This window comes from Hibiscus syriacus, unplaced genomic scaffold (genome assembly GCF_006381635.1).
Source record: "Hibiscus syriacus cultivar Baekdansim isolate YM2019G1 unplaced genomic scaffold, ASM638163v2 tig00111151_pilon, whole genome shotgun sequence".
Classification (NCBI taxonomy): domain Eukaryota; kingdom Viridiplantae; phylum Streptophyta; class Magnoliopsida; order Malvales; family Malvaceae; genus Hibiscus; species Hibiscus syriacus.
Genome location: NW_024062999.1, coordinates 1,982,657 through 1,988,680, shown reverse-complemented (window position 1 = coordinate 1,988,680; position 6,024 = coordinate 1,982,657). Strand labels below are relative to the sequence as shown.

At 32.0% G+C, this 6,024-nt stretch overlaps 1 pseudogene; it reads right to left on the bottom strand.

Moving 5' to 3' along the window:
• Positions 1–317: 317 nt before the first annotated feature.
• LOC120154910 lies at positions 318–3,273 on the bottom strand (annotated as a pseudogene).
• Between the last annotated feature and the right edge of the window lie 2,751 nt (positions 3,274–6,024).

Genomic DNA, 6,024 nt, shown 5'->3' with positions numbered 1-6,024 from the left:
AAACTGCTCTTGTTTTTAAGCACAAGTTTGGATTTTGACTGCTGTTAAGATAAATACTTCTTTTTTTTCATTTGGAAACATCTTTCACCTGTTGCTTTCAGAAGTTTTAAGAATACTTCAGCGTCTGCTGAAGACATAAATATGATTTGTTTGATCCTTTTACTGTGACAATTTACAGATTTGACAGAAAATGCTCGTCTGATTCAATTGATGTGAATGAGTTTACGTGTTATAGTCTTATGCAGAAACCTTTTGAAACTTTTTTCACTTATATGGACCATCCATGGAAGAGAGACAATACACATTGGTCGGCCAGATTGAGCTTGTGAATGATTGGAAAAAGAAGACTTCCAATCGTGCTATTGTACTGTTGTCTTCCCAAACTATGCTCTTCCGGTAATAGTTATTGGATAATCATCTGGTCATCAGTTCTTACTAAAGCCGGCAAAAGGATTGCTGGATTATTTTAAAATAAAGTTTCTCAATACTCTACACACACCAGATTTTAACCCTAGAATTGCCAAGACTTGACTAATGGGTCGTTCTGATCCGAGAAAGGGAAGGCGAAAAGCTTTCATCAGGGCTGCTCACTTGTGCAATATCCCTTCCTTTTGCAGCTTCGTCTTTTTCTGATAATGTTTCTGCCAAGGAATTATCATAACAGACATCCAGTGTTTGAATCAGAAATGAGCCAAAAGGTTAAGGATAAAAAGCTTGAAAGAAAAAAAATGGAAGTGTATTTGCACCTTTTGTCTCACAAGGGCTTCCTGATCTATCCTCTCCTTCCAGTTACTCTTCCGAAGCTTGATTGGTCAATTTCCAACATATTTACCTGCAACACATTATCCGAGAAGTGTACAATCTTAGGGTAGAAACATATATGAACTCGAAAAAGGTAACCCAGATTTGACTATGACTATAAAAGTACCCACCATTCATCTCTTTAAGTGCAGCTGCATGGTCTGAAGGGTTAGCAAAGCTAACAAACCCATAGCCCTTTGTTTTGCCCGCCCTTTTGTCTCTAGCAACCTGGATGAAAGATAACATATCATACAAATGTCTTAGATAACAAATCATTCTTAAGAAATCAAGTATCCCTCACTGATTTTCTTAAGAACAACCGAGTCAACCAAACATGATAGAGACACGAGAAACAAGATACTGTAAGGAAATTGTTAACGGTTGATTATCAAATTAAATGAACCCAAAAAAGAAGTTCAAATCATCATAGATAGCAGAGTGTTCGTGTGCCAAAAACTCAACACTCATAATGAGTAGCATGCTCACAAATCTGTATCCTATCATTCTTCTTAGCATGATTATAATCACAATGCATAGGCACCCTTGAGATCTCTCAAATGTGCAACGATATTCGAGTTGGAAGACCAGTGAAAGCATATGTGGTTTTTGTTGGGATGTGGAATAGTAATTCACAGACCAAAAAGAATAAAAGGTTCTCGCAAGTTCAATGCCATACAATAAAAATTAACAGATAAAGGGAAAACAATGCACTTTCCATTTCCCCCATTTAAGGCTTTGCAGGACTTCAGGAGGTGGTATCCAACTTAAACAGTTTAATTGGTTGACTGACCTTATTCAGACTAGTTCAAAAATCAATTCAGCTTGCTATGACTCAAACTACTCCATAAGTCAGGTCAAATATACCGTCCTCAGGCCCTGTAAGTCATGTTCCAGCAGTCAACATCTGACATCAATGTCTACAATTTTGACAGCATCAATGAACACTAAAGAAATGAACTGGATTATTCCAGTAATTTGCAGACATGGGGGTTCAAGGCAAAACCTACCTTAAACACAAACAAATAACTGCTTTGTGCACTTCATACAAAAATCTGAACAGGAAATACAAAGAGTTGATAGACACGGAAAAAATATGCTAATAAAAAGAAAAACTTTAAAAAATAAGTCATTGAAAACTTACTTTAGCCATGTTAAATGATGGAAACCGTGCAAAAGCTTTTGAAAGAACATCATCATTCACCTCATTACCAAGATCACCACAAAATAAGCGAAAGTCATCTGCATATTACCAACAGAAATAGAACATGAGGGAGGGGGAAAAAACTTGTAAACAAACAAAGAGAAATCACAAGATAATGAATATGAAAGCTGATAGTTCATACTTTCTGGCCACTCTGCAAGCGTTGGATCCTCCCATGACTGACCGGCAGCTTTCCGAGGGATTGCTTTCTTTTTAGTTTCTGCTTTGTGCTCAATTTCACTGCTTGCAAGAGCAGACTTTACGCTCTGTAATGCTACTTATTGTTCCCGTTAGAATTTTGAATTCAATTCTCAATAACATAACCCAGAAAATTTCTAAGTTAGCAAAAAAGTTGGTGAAAAAAAATCTAAACCCAACATAAATCATAAACTCCATGAATCTCAAATTTACAAATAAAAATTGAAATAATATTTATAGTTTCTTGTTCTACGTACCTTTTGATATTAAGGGAGAGAATAGACGCCAGGGACGGCAGCTACGGGGGCAGGATAGGCTGCGGTGGCATAAGGTTGAGCCTGATGCTAGAGATGAAACGGAAAAGGAAAATACGGCGGATTAGCAGTCGCTTGGTAAGTGAATTGAGAAGAGGATGAGGAAGCAGGGGTTGTGGCGGAGGAAGATGGAATCGACATGGCTGAAATTGGGGATTTAGGGTTTTAGAAGAAAATTTGGGGAAGAATTGTTGATTTAGAAGAGGGAGCGATTAGGGATCCAAGATATAACCATACGGATTTAATAATGTTTTTGCCTTTTAGTCTTAGAAGGCCGGCCTGTCCTTAAAACGCTGTCGTGTAGCCGTGAAGGAGGCAAAGCCAAGTTTATCTAATTTGGATTGGTTAAGGGTTGAATTACTTGCTTAAGTCGAAAATTTGAGATTTTTAAACAATAATAGTAAGCTTAAAAAATAGGAATGGTCAAAAACATTTTTTTATTGTTTTTAATTATTACATATTTCAATTTAATTAACTTTTTTTATTTATATTTTATTTTTAAAATAGTTTTAATTTGTATATTTTTTCTTAAAAATAAAATAATCTCTCGAACTTTTAAAAAAAATCAACTAAATATATTTTTGATGTCATATACATGAAATGTCATGTTAGTAAGATTATCAGTTACCTCACAATAAGATCAACAAATTTAGGGCGAAAGTATGTATAAATTTAGTAGATAATAGGTAGGTGTGGATGTAAAAGTTATAAATGTCATGGATAGTGGTAGGTGATGAATTTGAGACCTATCTTCCGCATTTATCCGCTCACTAACTATCCACCATATAAATTTTAGATTATTATAAATTTAGGTATAATTTTAGAGATTGTTATGTAAATCTTAAAATTTTATATGACATAAATTGTAATTTAACCAAATGTTTGGGTATAACATTTTTAGAATTGAAGACCGTTGTTTTTCCTATCTCAAATTGGTGAGTATAAGCGAATACAGACGAATACAAGATGGGTGGTGGTATCTAGTTAAGTAGTGGGTGTGAGGATGAATTTTAGAACGTATTCGCGTAGGTGGGTATGGATTTAAAGATTTTACCCAATGTAAGAGATGGATATGTAGTAGATACAATAATATTACGTAGGTATGAGGATGAAGAATGTGTATTTGCAGCCGCATAACCCGTTTGCTATCCCTATTTGAGAATCTCATTACTAAACTTGTTGATTTTTGAGCACTTATTCACACGTGAACATGACACATCAATTTTATAGTCTACATGTACTCATGTAGTTAATAGAAATGATTGACATGTAGTTAACTAATAGTTTTTATCTAACAAAAAATTCATTTTTAATTAAAATGAAACTTTAAGCACTGAAGTGTCATAAAAAAGAATAAAGATTAAAATAACTATCCATTCAAATACTAGATGTGAATTCTGACATTATACCTTAGGGTGCGTTTGGTTCACGGAATGTAAGATTACCAATGAGAATGTAAGATTACCAGAGAATAGGATTACTGAGAATGTTGTATTTTGTGTTTGGTTGGTTTTGCAGGAATGTAAGATTACCGTATTTGGTTAAAGGAATAAAATATTATTGGAATGTATATTTGACCAAGTTATCTTTATTATATATTTGTTTTTTTAACAAGTTGAAACATATTTATATATTTTTAAAAAAAATTAAATTCATAAAATTTATATATTTTTTACAAAATTGAAAATATAAAAATGTTTAATGAAAGGGTAAAATTTTATTTTAACCCCTGAACTTCATATAAAATTTTAATTATAGACTTTTTTTGTAAATATAAAATAGTTTAAGGATAAATTTGTAATTTAACCTTCGTAGAATTTTTATTATTCAATGACAGAATAATGATATTTTTGAAAAAAAAAATTAAGGGCATTTTAATCCAAAACGCCGGTAATCCAACAATACCTAAGGAAAGGGAGGTAATGACATTCCCGATAATATATCCCAAAAAGCTACTATTAGTAATAAAACATTACAGTGAATGAGATTCCCGGCCAACGAAATATGGGAATGTGGATTCCATTCCCATAGGAATCCCACATTACTTGAACCAAACAACCCCTTAATAAAATATATCAAACTTGAAGCATGATTCCACTAGGGATGATTGCGTTGGGTTAGGTCAAGTTTTCGGCCTATCCGAACCTAAAACAAAAACTAAATTCCTCCACACGCGCTCGACTTGACTCAAATACATAATTTACAAAATCAATATATAGGTGGATATTATTTGTAGTTATCTCTAAATATAAGTGATAATTATAATATTATTTCGAATTGAGTCAAATTTTTGACTCGTCCAAACATGATTCAAAAATTAAATTCATCCACGTACACAAGACCTTGCCCAAATATATATAATTTATTTTGATTAGATAAAATAAAAAATTAATTAAAATAATATATTGAGAGAGGTATTATTCTAACTATCCTAAAATATTATCACGAATTGTATCAAGTTAAACATTTACTCCCGACATGATTATAAATAGAAAACAACTCAAGTGAATCGAGTTGAAACTCACCAAAATCGGCTCATGGTCATACCTAGATCCCCACCCTATTTTAAACTAATGGCTAATTTGGTCTTCCAAGATGTTTTTATTTATTTTTGTTAAATTTAATGATGAAAAAAGTAAATAATTGTTGTTCTAACATGAATTGTTTTTGTCTTTAATCAATTTTTATATATTGAATTTTTTTAATAAATTTTACAATTTTAATATACTTATTTATTTCTATATATATATATATTATTTTTAGATTTTACATAGAATGTCAAATATATGATAGTAACATTAGCAAAAAATTGACATTAGTTTAACAAGCTTGACAAATTTTCTATTAATTGGTTTAACTTAAAATAATAAATATTAAAAAAAATAAAAAGATGAAAAAGTAAAAAAAAAATATTTGACATTAGTTTAACAAGCCTGACAAATTTTCTATTAATTGGTTTAACAAATAATAAATATTTAAAAAAATAAAAAGATGAAAAAGTAAAAAATAAATTATTTTTAACAAAATTTAGGATTAAGAATGTGTTTAGTCCATACCGTGTTATCTTTGCGTAACCCGTGATAATGGGTCAAAGTATTTTTAAAATTATAATCATATCGAGTCGCTTCAACTTTTCCATTTCACGGTAACATCTTATTGGATTTAATGTAGACAAAATAACCTCAGTGACCAAAAATGCCTTATAATATACGATTTTAATCAACTTTTTTTGGATTTGTCAAAATGACCAACTAAATCGCAATGCGATCGATAATTCGCAACGCGATCTCCGGTATCGCAAATCAGTTTCCAGATTCGCAACGCGATTTTGACTATCGCATTGCGATTTCCCAAATTCGCGTTGCGATTTTCCTAATTCGCAATGCGAATACGTAAATCGCAACGCGAATTTGGAAAATCGCAATCGCAATGCGATTACGTAAATCGCAATGCGATTACGTAAATCGCAATGCGATTACGTAAATCGCAATGCGATACGTAAATCGCAAT